General features: G+C 45.9%; 1 pseudogene; it reads left to right on the forward strand.

Moving 5' to 3' along the window:
• LOC106596019 (lethal(2) giant larvae protein homolog 1-like) overlaps positions 1-22,690 on the forward strand; it is a 100,191-nt pseudogene that overhangs the window by 72,850 nt on the left and 4,651 nt on the right.

Genomic DNA, 22,690 nt, shown 5'->3' on the forward strand with positions numbered 1-22,690 from the left:
GTTGTCCCCAGGTGTAGTCTGCACCCTAACGACTCCCTAGCGACGGAGGGTCCTCTGTTGTATTGAGCTGTTCTGTTGTCTCCAGGTGTACCCTGCGCCCTAACGACTCCCTAGCGACGGAGGGTCCTCTGTTGTGTTGAGCTGTTCTGTTGTCTCCAGGTGTACCCTAACGACTCCCTAGCGACGGAGGGTCCTCTGGTGTGTTGAGCTGTTCTGTCTCTCTGTTGTCTCCAGGTGTACCCTGCGCCCTAACGACTCCCTAGCGACGGAGGGTCCTCTGGTGTGTTGAGCTGTTCTGTCTCTCTGTTGTCTCCAGGTGTACCCTGCGCCCTAACGACTCCCTAGCGATGGAGGGTCCTCTGGTGTGTTGAGCTGTTCTGTTGTCTCCAGGTGTACCCTGCACCCTAACGACTCCCTAGCAACGGAGGGTCCTCTGGTCTGTCTCTCTGTTGTCTCCAGGTGTACCCTGCGCCCTAACGACTCCCGAGCGACGGAGGGTCCTCTGGTGTTTTGAGCTGTTCTGTCTCTCTGTTGTCTCCAGGTGTACCCTGCACCCTAACGACTCCCTAGCGACGGAGGGTCCTCTGGTGTGTTGAGCTGTTCTGTGTCTCTGTTGTCTCCAGGTGTACCCTGCGCCCTAACGACTCCCTAGCGACGGAGGGTCTTCTGGTGTGTTGAGCTGTTCTGTCTCTCTGTTGTCTCCAGGTGTACCCTGCGCCCTAACGACTCCCCTAGCGACGGAGGGTCTTCTGGTGTGTTGAGCTGTTCTGTCTCTCTGTTGTCTCCAGGTGTACCCCTGCACCCTAACGACTCCCCTAGCGACGGAGGGTCCTCTGGTGTGTTGAGCTGTTCTGTCTCTCTGTTGTCTCCAGGTGTACCCTGCGCCCTAACGACTCCCCTAGCGACGGAGGGTCCTCTGGTGTGTTGAGCTGTTCTGTCTCTCTATCTCCAGGTGTACCCTGCACCCTAACGACTCCCCTAGCGACGGAGGGTCCTCTGGTGTGTTGAGCTGTTCTGTCTCTCTGTTGTCTCCAGGTGTACCCTGCACCCTAACGACTCCCTAGCGATGGAGGGTCCTCTGGTGTGTTGAGCTGTTCTGTCTCTCTATCTCCAGGTGTACCCTGCACCCTAACGACTCCCTAGCGACGGAGGGTCCTCTGGTGTGTTGAGCTGTTCTGTCTCTCTGTTGTCTCCAGGTGTACCCTGCACCCTAACGACTCCCCTAGCGACGGAGGGTCCTCTGGTGTGTTGAGCTGTTCTGTCTCTCTATCTCCAGGTGTACCCTGCACCCTAACGACTCCCTAGCGACGGAGGGTCCTCTGGTGTGTTGAGCTGTTCTGTCTCTCTATCTCCAGGTGTACCCTGCACCCTAACGACTCCCTAGCGATGGAGGGTCCTCTCAGCAGGGTGAAGAGTCTGAAGAAGTCTCTCAGACAGAGCTTCAGAAGGATCCGGAAGAGTAGAGTGTCTGGGAAGAAACGCCCCGTCCCCACGCCGACCAGCAAGGTAAACACACACACACACACACACACACACACACACACACACACACACACACACACACACACACACACACACACACACACAGTGAGACAGCTTGATGTACAGTACACCCCCTGGACAGGACACTAGTCTATCTCCTGTTTCTGTAGTGAGACAGCTTGATGTACCAGGACACCCCCTGGACAGGACACTAGTTGATCTCCTGTTTCTGTAGTGAGACAGCTTGATGTACCAGGACACTAGTCTATCTCCTGTTTCTGTAGTGAGACAGCTTGATGTACCAGGACACCCCCTGGACAGGACACTAGTCTATCTCCTGTTTCTGTAGTGAGACAGCTTGATGTACCAGGACACCCCCTGGACAGGACACTAGTCTATCTCCTGTTTCTGTAGTGAGACAGCTTGATGTACAGCGCTCTGACCGGGCGGCAGCGTAGCCTAGTGGTTAGAGCGTTGGACTAAATCCCGAGCTGACAAGGTACAAATCTGTCGTTCTGCCCCTGAACAAGGCCGTTAACCCCACTGTTCCCTGGTGGGCCGTCATTGTAAATAAGAATTTGTTCTTAACTGACTTGCCTAGTTAAATAAAGGTCTTTTTTTTTTGCCAATGTTTTACTGTCATAACAGCCGGGCCGTTCGTAAATTCCTAAATTATTGTTCGCTCCGTCACTCTCAAACCAGAGGACTACGGTGGGAATTTCCCAACACAATGAATGAGCTTCACGATGAGCCTACATGACGCTGTTTTTACGGCAGCCATGTTAGCCCAACATTATATGGGGAATATTTAAATAATAAATATGCCGTTGGTAATGTCTAGAATTATAAAATAGATTTGGTTCTCACAGCGCATCCAATGAGTGTGACATAGCACCCAGTGTATGTTGGAGTGACATCACTTCCCGTGTGTGTGTGTGTGTGTGTGTGTAGATCCAGGAAGCCAATGCAGCGCTAGCTGACCAGGAGGAAGTAGCTCCGGTACAGAGGAGGATCGAGCCGAGATCAGCTGACGACTCTCTATCGGGAGTGGTGCGATGTCTCTATTTCGCCGATACTTACCTCAGAGACGGTATGATTCTGTCTGATACGTACCTTAGAGACGGTATGATTCTGTCTGATACGTACCTTAGAGACGGTATGATTCTGTCTGATACGTACCTTAGAGACGGTATGATTCTGTCTGATACGTACCTCAGAGACGGTATGATTCTGTCTGATACGTACCTTAGAGACGGTATGATTCTGTCTGATACGTACCTTAGAGACGGTATGATTCTGTCTGATACGTACCTTAGAGACGGTATGATTCTGTCTGTCTGATACGTACCTTAGAGACGGTATGATTCTGTCTGATACGTACCTCAGAGACGGTATGATTCTGTCTGATACGTACCTTAGAGACGGTATGATTCTGTCTGTCTGATACGTACCTTAGAGACGGTATGATTCTGTCTGATACGTACCTCAGAGACGGTATGATTCTGTCTGATACGTACCTTAGAGACGGTATGATTCTGTCTGATACGTACCTTAGAGACGGTATGATTCTGTCTGATACGTACCATAGAGACGGTATGATTCTGTCTGATACGTACCTCAGACACGGTATGATTCTGTCTGTCTGATACGTACCTCAGAGACGGTATGATTCTGTCTGTCTGATACGTACCTTAGAGACGGTATGATTCTGTCTGATACGTACCTTAGAGACGGTATGATTCTGTCTGATACGTACCTCAGAGACGGTATGATTCTGTCTGATACGTACCTTAGAGACGGTATGATTCTGTCTGATACGTACCTTAGAGACGGTATGATTCTGTCTGATACGTACCTCAGAGACGGTATGATTCTGTCTGATACGTACCTTAGAGACGGTATGATTCTGTCTGTCTGATACGTACCTTAGAGACGGTATGATTCTGTCTGATACGTACCTCAGAGACGGTATGATTCTGTCTGTCTGATACGTATCAGAGACGGTATGATTCTGTCTGATACGTACCTTAGAGACGGTATGATACTGTCTGATACGTACCTTAGAGACGGTATGATTCTGTCTGATACGTACCTCAGAGACGGTATGATTCTGTCTGATACGTACCTCAGAGACGGTATGATTCTGTCTGATACGTACCTCAGAGACGGTATGATTCTGTCTGTCTGATACGTACCTCAGAGACGGTATGATTCTGTCTGATACGTACCTTAGAGACGGTATGATTCTGTCTGATACGTACCTTAGAGACGGTATGATTCTGTCTGATACGTACCTCAGAGACGGTATGATTCTGTCTGATACGTACCTCAGAGACGGTATGATTCTGTCTGATACGTACCTCAGAGACGGTATGATTCTGTCTGATACGTACCTTAGAGACGGTATGATTCTGTCTGATACGTACCTTAGAGACGGTATGATTCTGTCTGATACGTACCTCAGAGACGGTATGATTCTGTCTGATACGTACCTTAGAGACGGTATGATTCTGTCTGTCTGATACGTACCTTAGAGACGGTATGATTCTGTCTGTCTGATACGTACCTCAGAGACGGTATGATTCTGTCTGATACGTACCTTAGAGACGGTATGATTCTGTCTGATACGTACCTCAGAGATGGTATGATTCTGTCTGATACGTACCTCAGAGACGGTATGATTCTGTCTGATACGTACCTTAGAGACGGTATGATTCTGTCTGATACGTACCTTAGAGACGGTATGATTCTGTCTGATACGTACCTTAGAGACGGTATGATTCTGTCTGATACGTACCTTAGAGACGGTATGATTCTGTCTGATACGTACCTCAGAGACGGTATGATTCTGTCTGATACGTACCTTAGAGACGGTATGATTCTGTCTGATACGTACCATAGAGACGGTATGATTCTGTCTGATACGTACCTCAGACACGGTATGATTCTGTCTGTCTGATACGTACCTCAGAGACGGTATGATTCTGTCTGTCTGATACGTACCTTAGAGACGGTATGATTCTGTCTGATACGTACCTCAGAGACGGTATGATTCTGTCTGATACGTACCTTAGAGACGGTATGATTCTGTCTGATACGTACCTCAGAGACGGTATGATTCTGTCTGATACGTACCTTAGAGACGGTATGATTCTGTCTGTCTGATACGTACCTTAGAGATGGTATGATTCTGTCTGTCTGATACGTACCTTAGAGACGGTATGATTCTGTCTGATACGTACCTTAGAGACGGTATGATTCTGTCTGATACGTACCTTAGAGACGGTATGATTCTGTCTGATACGTACCTCAGAGACGGTATGATTCTGTCTGTCTGATACGTACCTTAGAGACGGTATGATTCTGTCTGATACGTACCTCAGAGACGGTATGATTCTGTCTGTCTGATACGTACCTCAGAGACGGTATGATTCTGTCTGTCTGATACGTACCTTAGAGACGGTATGATTCTGTCTGATACGTACCTTAGAGACGGTATGATTCTGTCTGATACGTACCATAGAGACGGTATGATTCTGTCTGATACGTACCTCAGACACGGTATGATTCTGTCTGTCTGATACGTACCTCAGAGACGGTATGATTCTGTCTGTCTGATACGTACCTCAGAGACGGTATGATTCTGTCTGATACGTACCTTAGAGACGGTATGATTCTGTCTGACACGTACCTCAGAGACGGTATGATTCTGTCTGATACGTACCTCAGAGACGGTATGATTCTGTCTGATACGTACCTCAGAGACGGTATGATTCTGTCTGTCTGATAAGTACCTTAGAGACGGTGTGATTCTGTCTGATACGTACCTCAGAGACGGTATGATTCTGTCTGTCTGATACGTACCTCAGAGACGGTATGATTCTGTCTGTCTGATACGTACCTCAGAGACGGTATGATTCTGTCTGTCTGATACGTACCTCAGAGACGGTATGATTCTGTCTGATACGTACCTTAGAGACGGTATGATTCTGTCTGATACGTACCTCAGAGACGGTATGATTCTGTCTGATACGTACCTCAGAGACGGTAAGATTCTGTCTGATACGTACCTCAGAGACGGTATGATTCTGTCTGATACGTACCTCAGAGACGGTATGATTCTGTCTGATACGTACCTTAGAGACGGTATGATTCTGTCTGATACGTACCTTAGAGACGGTATGATTCTGTCTGTCTGATAAGTACCTTAGAGACGGTATGATTCTGTCTGATACGTACCTCAGAGACGGTATGATTCTGTCTGTCTGATACGTACCTTAGAGACGGTATGATTCTGTCTGATACGTACCTTAGAGACGGTATGATTCTGTCTGATACGTACCTCAGAGACGGTATGATTCTGTCTGTCTGATACGTACCTTAGAGACGGTATGATTCTGTCTGATACGTACCTTAGAGACGGTATGATTCTGTCTGATACGTACCTTAGAGACGGTATGATTCTGTGTGATACGTACCTTAGAGACGGTATGATTCTGTCTGATACGTACCTTAGAGACGGTATGATTCTGTCTGATACGTACCTTAGAGACGGTATGATTCTGTCTGATACGTACCTTAGAGACGGTATGATTCTGTCTGATACGTACCTTAGAGACGGTATGATTCTGTCTGATACGTACCTCAGAGACGGTATGATTCTGTCTGATACGTACCTTAGAGACGGTATGATTCTGTCTGATACATACCTTAGAGACGGTATGATTCTGTCTGATACGTACCTTAGAGACGGTATGATTCTGTCTGATACGTACCATAGAGACGGTATGATTCTGTCTGATACGTACCATAGAGACGGTATGATTCTGTCTGATACGTACCTCAGAGACGGTATGATTCTGTCTGTCTGATACGTACCTTAGAGACGGTATGATTCTGTCTGTCTGATACGTACCTTAGAGACGGTATGATTCTGTCTGATACGTACCTCAGAGACGGTATGATTCTGTCTGATACGTACCTTAGAGACGGTATGATTCTGTGTGATACGTACCTTAGAGACGGTATGATTCTGTCTGATACGTACCTTAGAGACGGTATGATTCTGTCTGATACGTACCTCAGAGACGGTATGATTCTGTCTGATACGTACCTTAGAGACGGTATGATTCTGTCTGTCTGATACGTACCTTAGAGATGGTATGATTCTGTCTGTCTGATACGTACCTTAGAGACGGTATGATTCTGTCTGATACGTACCTCAGAGACGGTATGATTCTGTCTGTCTGATACGTATCAGAGACGGTATGATTCTGTCTGATACGTACCTTAGAGACGGTATGATTCTGTCTGATACGTACCTTAGAGACGGTATGATTCTGTCTGATACGTACCTCAGAGACGGTATGATTCTGTCTGATACGTACCTCAGAGACGGTATGATTCTGTCTGTCTGATAAGTACCTTAGAGACGGTATGATTCTGTCTGATACGTACCTCAGAGACGGTATGATTCTGTCTGTCTGATACGTACCTTAGAGACGGTATGATTCTGTCTGATACGTACCTCAGAGACGGTATGATTCTGTCTGTCTGATACGTACCTCAGAGACGGTATGATTCTGTCTGTCTGATACGTACCTCAGAGACGGTATGATTCTGTCTGATACGTACCTCAGAGACGGTATGATTCTGTCTGTCTGATACGTACCTCAGAGACGGTATGATTCTGTCTGATACGTACCTTAGAGACGGTATGATTCTGTCTGATACGTACCTCAGAGATGGTATGATTCTGTCTGATACGTACCTCAGAGACGGTATGATTCTGTCTGATACGTACCTTAGAGACGGTATGATTCTGTCTGATACGTACCTTAGAGACGGTATGATTCTGTCTGATACGTACCTTAGAGACGGTATGATTCTGTCTGATACGTACCTTAGAGACGGTATGATTCTGTCTGATATGTACCATAGAGACGGTATGATTCTGTCTGATACGTACCTCAGACACGGTATGATTCTGTCTGTCTGATACGTACCTCAGAGACGGTATGATTCTGTCTGTCTGATACGTACCTTAGAGACGGTATGAATCTGTCTGATACGTACCTTAGAGACGGTATGATTCTGTCTGATACGTACCTCAGAGACGGTATGATTCTGTCTGATACGTACCTTAGAGACGGTATGATTCTGTCTGATACGTACCTTAGAGACGGTATGATTCTGTCTGATACGTACCTCAGAGACGGTATGATTCTGTCTGATACGTACCTTAGAGACGGTATGATTCTGTCTGTCTGATACGTACCTTAGAGATGGTATGATTCTGTCTGTCTGATACGTACCTTAGAGACGGTATGATTCTGTCTGATACGTACCTCAGAGACGGTATGATTCTGTCTGTCTGATACGTACCTCAGAGACGGTATGATTCTGTCTGATACGTACCTTAGAGACGGTATGATTCTGTCTGATACGTACCTTAGAGACGGTATGATTCTGTCTGATACGTACCTCAGAGACGGTATGATTCTGTCTGTCTGATACGTACCTCAGAGACGGTATGATTCTGTCTGATACGTACCTTAGAGACGGTATGATTCTGTCTGATACGTACCTCAGAGATGGTATGATTCTGTCTGATACGTACCTCAGAGACGGTATGATTCTGTCTGATACGTACCTTAGAGACGGTATGATTCTGTCTGATACGTACCTTAGAGACGGTATGATTCTGTCTGATACGTACCTTAGAGACGGTATGATTCTGTCTGATACGTACCTTAGAGACGGTATGATTCTGTCTGATACGTACCTCAGAGACGGTATGATTCTGTCTGATACGTACCTTAGAGACGGTATGATTCTGTCTGATACGTACCATAGAGACGGTATGATTCTGTCTGATACGTACCTCAGACACGGTATGATTCTGTCTGTCTGATACGTACCTCAGAGACGGTATGATTCTGTCTGTCTGATACGTACCTTAGAGACGGTATGATTCTGTCTGATACGTACCTCAGAGACGGTATGATTCTGTCTGATACGTACCTTAGAGACGGTATGATTCTGTCTGATACGTACCTTAGAGACGGTATGATTCTGTCTGATACGTACCTCAGAGACGGTATGATTCTGTCTGATACGTACCTTAGAGACGGTATGATTCTGTCTGTCTGATACGTACCTTAGAGATGGTATGATTCTGTCTGTCTGATACGTACCTTAGAGACGGTATGATTCTGTCTGATACGTACCTTAGAGACGGTATGATTCTGTCTGATACGTACCTTAGAGACGGTATGATTCTGTCTGATACGTACCTCAGAGACGGTATGATTCTGTCTGATACGTACCTTAGAGACGGTATGATTCTGTCTGATACGTACCTTAGAGACGGTATGATTCTGTCTGATACGTACCTTAGAGACGGTATGATTCTGTCTGATACGTACCTTACAGACGGTATGATTCTGTCTGATACGTACCTTAGAGACGGTATGATTCTGTCTGATACGTACCTTAGAGACGGTATGATTCTGTCTGATACGTACCTCAGAGACGGTATGATTCTGTCTGTCTGATACGTACCTTAGAGACGGTATGATTCTGTCTGATACGTACCTCAGAGACGGTATGATTCTGTCTGTCTGATACGTACCTCAGAGATGGTATGATTCTGTCTGTCTGATACGTACCTTAGAGACGGTATGATTCTGTCTGATACGTACCTTAGAGACGGTATGATTCTGTCTGATACGTACCATAGAGACGGTATGATTCTGTCTGATACGTACCTCAGACACGGTATGATTCTGTCTGTCTGATACGTACCTCAGAGACGGTATGATTCTGTCTGTCTGATACGTACCTCAGAGACGGTATGATTCTGTCTGATACGTACCTTAGAGACGGTATGATTCTGTCTGATACGTACCTTAGAGACGGTATGATTCTGTCTGATACGTACCTCAGAGACGGTATGATTCTGTCTGATACGTACCTCAGAGACGGTATGATTCTGTCTGATACGTACCTCAGAGACGGTATGATTCTGTCTGTCTGATAAGTACCTTAGAGACGGTGTGATTCAGTCTGATACGTACCTCAGAGACGGTATGATTCTGTCTGTCTGATACGTACCTCAGAGACGGTATGATTCTGTCTGTCTGATACGTACCTCAGAGACGGTATGATTCTGTCTGATACGTACCTTAGTGACGGTAAGATTCTGTCTGATACGTACCTTAGAGACGGTATGATTCTGTCTGATACGTACCTCAGAGACGGTATGATTCTGTCTGATACGTACCTCAGAGACGGTAAGATTCTGTCTGATACGTACCTCAGAGACGGTATGATTCTGTCTGATACGTACCTCAGAGACGGTATGATTCTGTCTGATACGTACCTCAGAGACGGTATGATTCTGTCTGATACGTACCTTAGAGACGGTATGATTCTGTCTGTCTGATAAGTACCTTAGAGACGGTATGATTCTGTCTGATACGTACCTCAGAGACGGTATGATTCTGTCTGTCTGATACGTACCTTAGAGACGGTATGATTCTGTCTGATACGTACCTTAGAGACGGTATGATTCTGTCTGATACGTACCTCAGAGACGGTATGATTCTGTCTGTCTGATACGTACCTTAGAGACGGTATGATTCTGTCTGATACGTACCTTAGAGACGGTATGATTCTGTCTGATACGTACCTTAGAGACGGTATGATTCTGTGTGATACGTACCTTAGAGACGGTATGATTCTGTCTGATACGTACCTTAGAGACGGTATGATTCTGTCTGATACGTACCTTAGAGACGGTATGATTCTGTCTGATACGTACCTTAGAGACGGTATGATTCTGTCTGATACGTACCTTAGAGACGGTATGATTCTGTCTGATACGTACCTCAGAGACGGTATGATTCTGTCTGATACGTACCTCAGAGACGGTATGATTCTGTCTGATACATACCTTAGAGACGGTATGATTCTGTCTGATACGTACCTTAGAGACGGTATGATTCTGTCTGATACGTACCATAGAGACGGTATGATTCTGTCTGATACGTACCATAGAGACGGTATGATTCTGTCTGATACGTACCTCAGAGACGGTATGATTCTGTCTGTCTGATACGTACCTTAGAGACGGTATGATTCTGTCTGTCTGATACGTACCTTAGAGACGGTATGATTCTGTCTGATACGTACCTCAGAGACGGTATGATTCTGTCTGATACGTACCTTAGAGACGGTATGATTCTGTCTGTCTGATACGTACCTTAGAGATGGTATGATTCTGTCTGTCTGATACGTACCTTAGAGACGGTATGATTCTGTCTGATACGTACCTCAGAGACGGTATGATTCTGTCTGTCTGATACGTATCAGAGACGGTATGATTCTGTCTGATACGTACCTTAGAGACGGTATGATTCTGTCTGATACGTACCTTAGAGACGGTATGATTCTGTCTGATACGTACCTCAGAGACGGTATGATTCTGTCTGTCTGATACGTACCTTAGAGACGGTATGATTCTGTCTGATACGTACCTCAGAGACGGTATGATTCTGTCTGTCTGATACGTACCTCAGAGACGGTATGATTCTGTCTGTCTGATACGTACCTCAGAGACGGTATGATTCTGTCTGATACGTACCTTAGAGACGGTATGATTCTGTCTGTCATATACGTACCTCAGAGATGGTATGATTCTGTCTGATACGTACCTTAGAGACGGTATGATTCTGTCTGATACGTACCTTAGAGACGGTATGATTCTGTCTGATACGTACCTTAGAGACGGTATGATTCTGTCTGATACGTACCTTAGAGACGGTATGATTCTGTCTGATACGTACCTTAGAGATGGTATGATTCTGTCTGATACGTACCTTAGAGACGGTATGATTCTGTCTGATACGTACCTCAGAGACGGTATGATTCTGTGTGATACGTACCTCAGAGACGGTATGATTCTGTCTGATACGTACCTTAGAGACGGTATGATTCTGTCTGATACGTACCTCAGAGACGGTATGATTCTGTGTGATACGTACCTCAGAGACGGTATGATTCTGTCTGATACGTACCTTAGAGACGGTATGATTCTGTCTGATACGTACCTTAGAGACGGTATGATTCTGTCTGTCTGATACGTACCTTAGAGACGGTATGATTCTGTCTGATACGTACCTCAGAGACGGTATGATTCTGTCTGATACGTGTGTGTGTATCTATGGTAACGTGTGTATCTACATTAACGTGTATATCTCTGTTTTAATGTGTGTGTATCTATATTAACGTGTATATCTCTGTTTAATGTGTGTATCTATGGTAACGTGTATATCTCTGTTTTTAATGTGTGTGTATCTATATTAACGTGTATATCTCTGTTTAATGTGTGTATCTATGGTAACGTGTATATCTCTGTTTAATGTGTGTATATCTATATTAACGTGTATATCTCTGTTTAATGTGTGTATATCTCTGTTTAATGTGTGTGTATCTATATTAACGTGTATATCTCTGTTTAATGTGTGTATATCTCTGTTTAATGTGTGTGTATCTATATTAACGTGTACATCTCTGTCTCCTGCAGGTACTCACCACGGCCCGACGCTGTGGGCGGGGACGAACTCAGGGAGTGTGTATGCTTACGCGTTAGAGGTTCCGGGTGTTGGGTCGGGCCGCGTGTCCGGCCGTGGGGGTCCGGGAGGTCCGGGGGGGGGTCCGGGGAGCGGCTGTGTGGAGGCCGTGTTGGGTAAAGAGATCCAGCTGATGCACAGAGCTCCAGTCGTGTCCGTCTGCGTTCTGGACGGACGGGGGAAACCGCTACCGGAACCTTACCAAGCCTCTCTGGACCTGGCTGCCGCTCCGGACACGACTAACCCACACTCTGTCCTCATCGCTTCAGAGGAACAACTCAAGGTGTTTACACACACACACACACACACACACACACACACACACACACACACACACACACACACAGGACACACACACACCTACACACACCTACACACACACACACACACACACACACACACACACACACACACAGGACACACACACACCTACACACACCTACACACACACACACACACACACACACACATACACACACACATACACACATACACACACACACACACACCTTTTGGAAGGAACTCGTCAGTGTTAACAGGTGTATTGTGTTAACAGGTGTGTTGTGTTAACAGGTGTGTTGTGTTGACAGGTGTATTGTGTTAACAGGTGTATTGTGTTGACAGGTGTATTGGGTTGACAGGTGTGTTGGGTTGACAGGTGTATTGTGTTAACAGGTGTATTGTGTTAACAGGTGTGTTAACAGGTGTATTGTGTTGACAGGTGTAAACAGGTGTATTGTGTTGACAGGTGTGTTGACAGGTGTATTGTGTTGACAGGTGTATTGTGTTAACAGGTGTGTTAACAGGTGTATTGTGTTGACAGGTGTAAACAGGTGTATTGTGTTGACAGGTGTGTTGACAGGTGTATTGTGTTGACAGGTGTATTGTGTTAACAGGTGTATTGTGTTGACAGGTGTATTGTGTTAACAGGTGTGTTAACAGGTGTATTGTGTTGACAGGTGTATTGTGTTGACAGGTGTGTTAACAGGTGTATTGTGTTGACAGGTGTATTGTGTTAACAGGTGTGTTAACAGGTGTATTGTGTTAACAGGTGTATTGTGTTGACAGGTGTATTGTGTTAACAGGTGTGTTAACAGGTGTATTGTGTTGACAGGTGTATTGTGTTGACAGGTGTATTGTGTTGACAGGTGTGTTGACAGGTGTATTGTGTTAACAGGTGTGTTGTGTTAACAGGTGTATTGTGTTGACAGGTGTGTTGACAGGTGTATTGTGTTAACAGGTGTGTTGTGTTAACAGGTGTATTGTGTTGACAGGTGTATTGTGTTGACAGGTGTATTGTGTTAACAGGTGTGTTGTGTTAACAGGTGTGTTGTGTTAACAGGTGTATTGTGTTAACAGGTGTATTGTGTTAACAGGTGTGTTAACAGGTGTATTGTGTTGACAGGTGTATTGTGTTGACAGGTGTGTTAACAGGTGTATTGTGTTGACAGGTGTGTTAACAGGTGTATTGACAGGTGTATTGTGTTAACAGGTGTATTGTGTTGACAGGTGTATTGTGTTGACAGGTGTGTTAACAGGTGTATTGTGTTAACAGGTGTGTTAACAGGTGTATTGTGTTGACAGGTGTGTTAACAGGTGTATTGTGTTGACAGGTGTGTTAACAGGTGTATTGTGTTGACAGGTGTGTTGACAGGTGTATTGTGTTGACAGGTGTATTGTGTTAACAGGTGTGTTAACAGGTGTATTGTGTTAACAGGTGTGTTAACAGGTGTATTGTGTTGACAGGTGTTCAGTCTTCCTAAGGTCGGTGCGAAGACCAAGTTCAAGCTGACGGCTCATGAGGGTTGTCGCGTGCGGAGGGTTGCCACGGTGACGGTGTGTTCCACGGCCCAGGAGGACTACAGTGAGACCAGTCTGGTCTGTCTGACGAACCTGGGAGATCTTCACCTGTTTAATGTACCTGTCCTACGACCACAGGTAGGGGGGGGTCTGACTAACCTGGGAGACCTTCACCTGTTTAATGTACCTGTCCTACGACCACAGGTAGGGGGGGGGGTCTGACTAACCTGGGAGATCTTCACCTGTTTAACGTACCTGTCCTACGACCACAGGTAGGGGGGGGTCTGACTAACCTGGGAGACCACCTGTTTAATGTACCTGTCCTACGACCACAGGTAGGGGGGGGGTCTGACTAACCTGGGAGATCTTCACCTGTTTAATGTACCTGTCCTACGACCACAGGTAGGGGGGGGGGTCTGACTAACCTGGGAGATCTTCACCTGTTTAACGTACCTGTCCTACGACCACAGGTAGGGGGGGGTCTGACTAACCTGGGAGACCTTCACCTGTTTAATGTACCTGTCCTACGACCACAGGTAGGGGGGGGTCTGACGAACCTGGGAGATCTTCACCTGTTTAATGTACCTGTCCTACGACCACAGGTAGGGGGGGGTCTGACTAACCTGGGAGATCTTCACCTGTTTAATGTACCTGTCCTACGACCACAGGTGGGGGGGGTCTGACTAACCTGGGAGATCTTCACATGTTTAATGTACCTGTCCTACGACCACAGGTAGGGGGGGGGCTGACGTACGTGTGTGTGTGTGTGTGTGTGTGTGTGTGTGTGTGTGTGTTAACTTCTCAGCAGTGAAATGTCGTCACAAAAAACAGAAATACAGCTAAATGAAGCACTAACCTTTGACGATCTTCACCAGATGACACTCCTAGGACATTATTGTACACAATACATGTATGTTTTGCTCGATAAAGTTCATATTTATATCCAAAAACCCCATTTTTTACATTGGCGTGTAATGTTCAGAAAATGTAGTCCCACCAAAAACATCTGGTGAATGAGCACATCAATTTACAAAAATACTCATCATAAACGTTGATAAAATTTACAACAGTTATTGAAAGAATTATAGATATACACTTCTCCTTAATGCAACCGCTGTGTCAGATTTTAAAATAGCTTTACGGAGAAAGCAAATTTTTCAATATTCTGATTACAGAGATCAGCCATCATCACGGCGAGCTATACAGTTACCCGCCAAGTTCTGGAGTCAACTAAACTCAGAATTAGTATTATAAATATTCTCTTACCTTTGCTGATCTTCGTCGGAATACACTCCCAGGACTCCCACTTCCACAAGAAATGTTGTTTTTGTTCTAAATAATCCATATTTATGTCCAAATACCTCCGTTTTGTTTGCGCGTTCAGGTCGCTTATCCAAAGGCATAACGCGCGAGCGCAGTACCAAAGACGAAAAGTCAAAAAAGTTCCATTAACGTTCGTAGAAACATGTCAAACGATGTTTACAATCAATCTTTAGGGTCTTTTTAACGTAAAACATCGATAATATTCCAAACGGACAATAGCGTATTCATTACAGAGGGGAAAAAGGAGGAGAGGCGTGCCAACGTGCCCGCGCAGTAAACAACTCACTGGTCACAGGCAGTCCACTGATTGACTGAGCTCCCTATTCTCTGCCCAGTAACAGGAGAAGGATGAAACATGCTTCTAAAGGCTGTTGACAGCCAATGGAAGCCTTAGGAAGTGCAACGTGACCCCACAGACACTGTAGTTTGAATAGGGATTAGATAGAACTACAACTCACTTCCTGGTTGGATTTTTGTGTCAGGTTTTTGCCTGTCATATGAGTTCTGTTATACTCACAGACATCATTCAAACAGTTTTAGAAACTTCAGAGTGTTTTCTATCCAAATCTACTAATAATATGTATATCCTACCTTCTGGGCCTGAGTAGCAGGCAGTTTAAATTGGGCACGTCATTCATCCGAATTTCCGAATACTTCCCCCTGTCACTAAAACGTTAACCTCCGTCTGTCTGTAGGTGCGTTATGACTGTATCCGTAAAGAGGACATCAGCGGCATCGCTTCCTGTGTCTTCACGAAGAACGCCCAGGGTGAGAACGCGCACGCACGCACGCACGCACGCACACACACACACACACACACTGCAAAACACACACACACACACACACACACACACTGCAAAACACACGCACACACGCACACACACACACACACACACACACACACACACACACACACACACACACACACACACACACACACTGCAAAACACACACACACACACACACACACACACACACACACACACACATACACTGCAAAACACACAGCAATATTGTTGATATGTTTCCGTCTGTCTCTGTGTGTGTGTAGGGTTCTACCTGATCTCTCTCTGTGTGTGTAGGGTTCTACCTGATCTCTCTCTGTGTGTGCAGGGTTCTACCTGATCTCTCTCTCTGTGTGCAGGGTTCTACCTGATCTCTCTCTGTGTGCAGGGTTCTACCTGATCTCTCTCTGTGTGTGTAGGGTTCTACCTGATCTCTCTCTCTGTGTGTGCAGGGTTCTACCTGATCTCTCTCTGTGTGTGTAGGGTTCTACCTGATCTCTCTCTGTGTGTGTAGGGTTCTACCTGATCTCTCTCTGTGTGTGCAGGGTTCTACCTGATCTCTCTCTGTGTGTGCAGGGTTCTACCTGATCTCTCTCTGTGTGTGTGTGTAGGGTTCTACCTGATCTCTCTCTGTGTGTGCAGGGTTCTACCTGATCTCTCTCTGTGTGTGTGCAGGGTTCTACCTGATCTCTCTCTGTGTGTGTGTGCAGGGTTCTACCTGATCTCTCTCTCTGTGTGTGCAGGGTTCTACCTGATCTCTCTCTGTGTGTGTGTGTAGGGTTCTACCTGATCTCTCTCTGTGTGTGTGTGTAGGGTTCTACCTGATCTCTCTCTGTGTGTGTGTGTAGGGTTCTACCTGATCTCTCTCTGTGTGTGTAGGGTTCTACCTGATCTCTCTCTGTGTGTGTAGGGTTCTACCTGATCTCTCTCTGTGTGTGTAGGGTTCTACCTGATCTCTCTCTGTGTGTGCAGGGTTCTACCTGATCTCTCTCTGTGTGTGTAGGGTTCTACCTGATCTCTCTCTGTGTGTGCAGGGTTCTACCTGATCTCTCTCTGTGTGTGTGTAGGGTTCTACCTGATCTCTCTCTGTGTGTAGGGTTCTACCTGATCTCTCTCTGTGTGTAGGGTTCTACCTGATCTCTCTCTGTGTGTGTGTGCAGGGTTCTACCTGATCTCTCTCTGTGTGTGTAGGGTTCTACCTGATCTCTCTCTGTGTGTGTAGGGTTCTACCTGATCTCTCTCTGTGTGTGTAGGGTTCTACCTGATCTCTCTCTGTGTGTGTAGGGTTCTACCTGATCTCTCTCTGTGTGTGCAGGGTTCTACCTGATCTCTGTGTGTGTGCAGGGTTCTACCTGATCTCTCTCTGTGTGTGTGTGTAGGGTTCTACCTGATCTCTCTCTGTGTGTGTAGGGTTCTACCTGATCTCTCTCTGTGTGTGTAGGGTTCTACCTGATCTCTCTCTGTGTGTGCAGGGTTCTACCTGATCTCTCTCTGTGTGTGTAGGGTTCTACCTGATGTCTCTCTGTGTGTGTAGGGTTCTACCTGATCTCTCTCTGTGTGTGTAGGGTTCTACCTGATCTCTCTCTGTGTGTGTAGGGTTCTACCTGATCTCTCTCTGTGTGTGTAGGGTTCTACCTGATGTCTCTCTGTGTGTGTAGGGTTCTACCTGATCTCTCTCTGTGTGTGTGTGTAGGGTTCTACCTGATCTCTCCATCAGAGTACCAGCGTTTCTCCCTGTCAGCTAAAGTCATCACTGAACCTCTGTGTGCTGTGGAGCTGGAGCGACCGCTGGACCAAATCATCAGGTCACTACACTAACGTCCTCACACCTCCTGTCCTCTCCTGTCCTCACACCTCCCGTCCTCTCCCGTCCTCACACCTCCTGTCCTCTCCTGTCCTCACACTTCCTGTCCTCACACCTCCCGTCCTCTCCCGTCCTCACACCTCCTGTCCTCTCCTGTCCTCACACCTCCTGTCCTCTCCTGTCCTCACACCTCCTGTCCTCACACCTCCTGTCCTCACACCTCCTGTCCTCTCCTGTCCTCACTCCTCCTGTCCTCTCTTGTCCTCACACCTCCTGTGTTAATATGGAGTTGGTCCCCCCTTTGCTGCTATAACAGCCTCCTCTCTTCAGGGAAGGCATTAATATGGAGTTGGTCCCCCCTTTGCTGCTATAACAGCCTCCACTCTTCAGGGAAGTCATTAATATGGAGTTGGTCCCCCCTTTGCTGCTATAACAGCCTCCACTCTTCAGGGAAGTCATTAATATGGAGTTGGTCCCCCCTTTGCTGCTATAACAGCCTCCACTCTTCAGGGAAGGCATTAATATGGAGTTGGTCCCCCCCTTTGCTGCTATAACAGCCTCCACTCTTCTGGGAAGGCATTAATATGGAGTTGGTCCCCCTTTGCTGCAATAACAGCCTCCACTCTTCAGGGAAGGCATTAATATGGAGTTGGTCCCCCCTTTGCTGCTATAACAGCCTCCACTCTTCTGGGAAGGCATTAATATGGAGTTGGTCCCCCCCTTTGCTGCAATAACAGCCTCCACTCTTCAGGGAAGGCATTAATATGGAGTTAGTCCCCCCTTTGCTGCTATAACAGCCTCCACTCTTCTGGGAAGGCATTAATATGGAGTTGGTCCCCCCCCTTTACTGCTATAACAGCCTCTACTCTTCAGGGAAGTCATTAATATGGAGTTGGTCCCCCCTTTGCTGCTATAACAGCCTCCACTCTTCAGGGAAGGCATTAATATGGAGTTGGTCCCCCCTTTGCTGCTATAACAGCCTCCACTCTTCAGGGAAGGCATTAATATGGAGTTGGTCCCCCCCTTTGCTGCTATAACAGCCTCCACTCTTCAGGGAAGGCATTAATATGGAGTTAGTCCCCCTTTGCTGTTATAACAGCCTCCACTCTTCAGGGAAGTCATTAATATGGAGTTGGTCCCCCCTTTGCTGCTATAACAGCCTCCACTCTTCAGGGAAGTCATTAATATGGAGTTGCCCCCCCCTTTGCTGCTATAACAGCCTCCACTCTTCTGGGAAGTCATTAATATGGAGTTGGTCCCCCCTTTGCTGCTATAACAGCCTCCACTCTTCAGGGAAGGCATTAATATGGAGTTGGTCCCCCCTTTGCTGCTATAACAGCCTCCACTCTTCAGGGAAGTCATTAATATGGAGTTGGTCCCCCCTTTGCTGCTATAACAGCCTCCACTCTTCAGGGAAGTCATTAATATGGAGTTGGTCCCCCCTTTGGTGCTATAACAGCCTCCACTCTTCTGGGAAGGCATTAATATGGAGTTGGTCCCCCCCTTTGCTGCTATTACAGCCTCCACTCTTCTGGGAAGGCATTAATATGGAGTTGGTCCCCCCTTTGCTGCTATTACAGCCTCCACTCTTCAGGGAAGTCATTAATATGGAGTTGGTCCCCCCCTTTGCTGCTATAACATCCTCCACTCTTCTGGGAAGTCATTAATATGGAGTTGGTCCCCCCTTTGCTGCTATAACAGCCTCCACTCTTCAGGGAAGGCATTAATATGGAGTTGGTCCCCCCTTTGCTGCTATAACAGCCTCCACTCTTCTGGGAAGTCATTAATATGGAGTTGGTCCCCCCTTTGCTGCTATAACAGCCTCCACTCTTCAGGGATTTCATTAATATGGAGTTGGTCCCCCCCTTTGCTGCTATAACAGCCTCCACTCTTCAGGGAAGTCATTAATATGGAGTTGGTCCCCCCTTTGCTGCTATAACAGCCTCCACTCTTCAGGGAAGTCATTAATATGGAGTTGGTCCCCCCTTTGCTGCTATAACAGCCTCCACTCTTCAGGGATTTCATTAATATGGAGTTGGTCCCCCCTTTGCTGCTATAACAGCCTCCACTCTTCAGGGAAGTCATTAATATGGAGTTGGTCCCCCCCTTTGCTGCTATTACAGCCTCCACTCTTCTGGGAAGTCATTAATATGGAGTTGGTCCCCCTTTGCTGCTATAACAGCCTCCACTCTTCAGGGAAGGCATTAATATGGAGTTGGTCCCCCCTTTGCTGCTATAACAGCCTCCACTCTTCAGGGAAGTCATTAATATGGAGTTGGTCCCCCCTTTGCTGCTATAACAGCCTCCACTCTTCAGGGAACTCATTAATATGGAGTTGGTCCCCCCTTTGCTGCTATAACAGCCTCCTCTCTTCTGGGAAGGCATTAATATGGAGTTGGTCCCCCCCCTTTGCTGCTATAACAGCCTCCACTCTTCAGGGAAGGCATTAATATGGAGTTGGTCCCCCCTTTGCTGCTATAACAGCCTCCACTCTTCAGGGAAGGCATTAATATGGAGTTGGTCCCCCCTTTGCTGCTATAACAGCCTCCACTCTTCAGGGAAGGCATTAATATGGAGTTGGTCCCCCCCTTTGCTGCTATAACAGCCTCCACTCTTCTGGGAAGTCATTAATATGGAGTTGGTCCCCCCTTTGCTGCTATAACAGCCTCCACTCTTCAGGGAAGTCATTAATATGGAGTTGGTCCCCCCCTTTGCTGCTATAACAGCCTCCACTCTTCAGGGATTTCATTAATATGGAGTTGGTCCCCCCTTTGCTGCTATAACAGCCTCCACTCTTCAGGGAAGTCATTAATATGGAGTTGGTCCCCCCCCCTTTGCTGCTATTACAGCCTCCACTCTTCTGGGAAGTCATTAATATGGAGTTGGTCCCCCCTTTGCTGCTATAACAGCCTCCACTCTTCAGGGAAGGCATTAATATGGAGTTGGTCCCCCCTTTGCTGCTATAACAGCCTCCACTCTTCAGGGAAGTCATTAATATGGAGTTGGTCCCCCCCTTTGCTGCTATAACAGCCTCCACTCTTCAGGGAACTCATTAATATGGAGTTGGTCCCCCCTTTGCTGCTATAACAGCCTCCTCTCTTCTGGGAAGGCATTAATATGGAGTTGGTCCCCCCCCTTTGCTGCTATAACAGCCTCCACTCTTCAGGGAAGGCATTAATATGGAGTTGGTCCCCCCCTTTGCTGCTATAACAGCCTCCACTCTTCAGGGAAGGCATTAATATGGAGTTGGTCCCCCCTTTGCTGCTATAACAGCCTCCACTCTTCAGGGAAGGCATTAATATGGAGTTGGTCCCCCCTTTGCTGCTATAACAGCCTCCACTCTTCTGGGAAGTCATTAATATGGAGTTGGTCCCCCCTTTGCTGCTATAACAGCCTCCACTCTTCAGGGAAGTCATTAATATGGAGTTGGTCCCCCCCTTTGCTGCTATAACAGCCTCCACTCTTCAGGGAAGGCATTAATATGGAGTTGGTCCCCCCTTTGCTGCTATAACAGCCTCCACTCTTCAGGGAAGGCATTAATATGGAGTTAGTCCCCCTTTGCTGCTATAACAGCCTCCACTCTTCTGTGAAGGCTTTCCACTAGATGTTGGTACATTGCTGCAGAGACTTGCTTCCATTCAGCCACAAGAACATTAGTGAGGTCGGGGCACTGATGTTGGGGCGATTAGGTCCTGGCTCGCAGTCGGCGTTCCAATTCATCCAAAAGGTGTTCGATGGGGTTGAGGTCAGGGCTCTGTGCAGGTCCAGTCAAGTTCTTCCACAATGATCTCGACAAACCATTTCTGTATGGACCTCGCGCACAAAGGGGGGCGTTGTCATGCTGAAACAGGAAAGGGCCTTCCCCCCAAATTAATCTCTCAACATCAGATTCCACAAACAAATAAGGAATATACTTTTAAAAATAATAATAATAATAATATAAATAATACATTATATCAAATACAGACGTGTAGCAAATACATTTATTTATTTATTAACATTTATTTGACATTTTTTTTTGTTTGTTTTGCATACGGTTTAATGATTCTAAATTGTTTTCCGAATCAGATTTAAAAAAAAAAAAAAAAAATTGCCTTTTTTTTTTTTGTTCTTCATAAATTTTGATACATTTTTATTTGTGTAAAATCAATTGGAATCAGTGTGTAGTAAAAATAATATGTTAAACTTAAGATATTTCAACGGTTGTATGTATTTTTGTGGCCAAGATAGATAGATATATATATATATTAGTTTTACATCCAGTCCAGAACACCTCACTATGTAAACAATTACAAAAATATTAAAAAATAATTGTTCAATAGATTCAGTTTCTAGTCCACCAGGTCTGTATTTAGAAATCAAGCCGTGAATCTGTGTGAAGTGATCCGAGCACGGCGCTCGTTTTACATCATCAAAAACCGATGAAGCCCAACAAAATATCGCAGAGGGGAACAGACTTTCCTGTCGAAAATATCCCTTAATAAACAATTGTTGGAATTTCTTATCTAGTTAAACCTATGCTAAATTCACCTGGATATCGGTTACAATCAGAGATATATTACAAAATTATATTCTGAAGTAAAGATTTTATCCCGCTAGGTATATAAACTTTTAATAAACAGTGTCATATTCCTTGCTTGCCGTAAATTATCTCCGCGTTAAATAGATTCCAACTAATGCTAAATAATTGGCTGACAAGGACAATGTTTTTCCAGGAACCAATTACATCTTGTTTCTATGTAAAATCGACCCGTTATCCCATAAATAAAACATTTATCAGGTGAAAAGTTGTGTTTATACAGAAAAGCCCAACACATTAAAGGAAGTTTACCCCCCACGATATATAAACTTCACAGGAAGTT

Source organism: Salmo salar, unplaced genomic scaffold (assembly GCF_905237065.1).
Source record: "Salmo salar unplaced genomic scaffold, Ssal_v3.1, whole genome shotgun sequence".
NCBI lineage: Eukaryota > Metazoa > Chordata > Actinopteri > Salmoniformes > Salmonidae > Salmo > Salmo salar.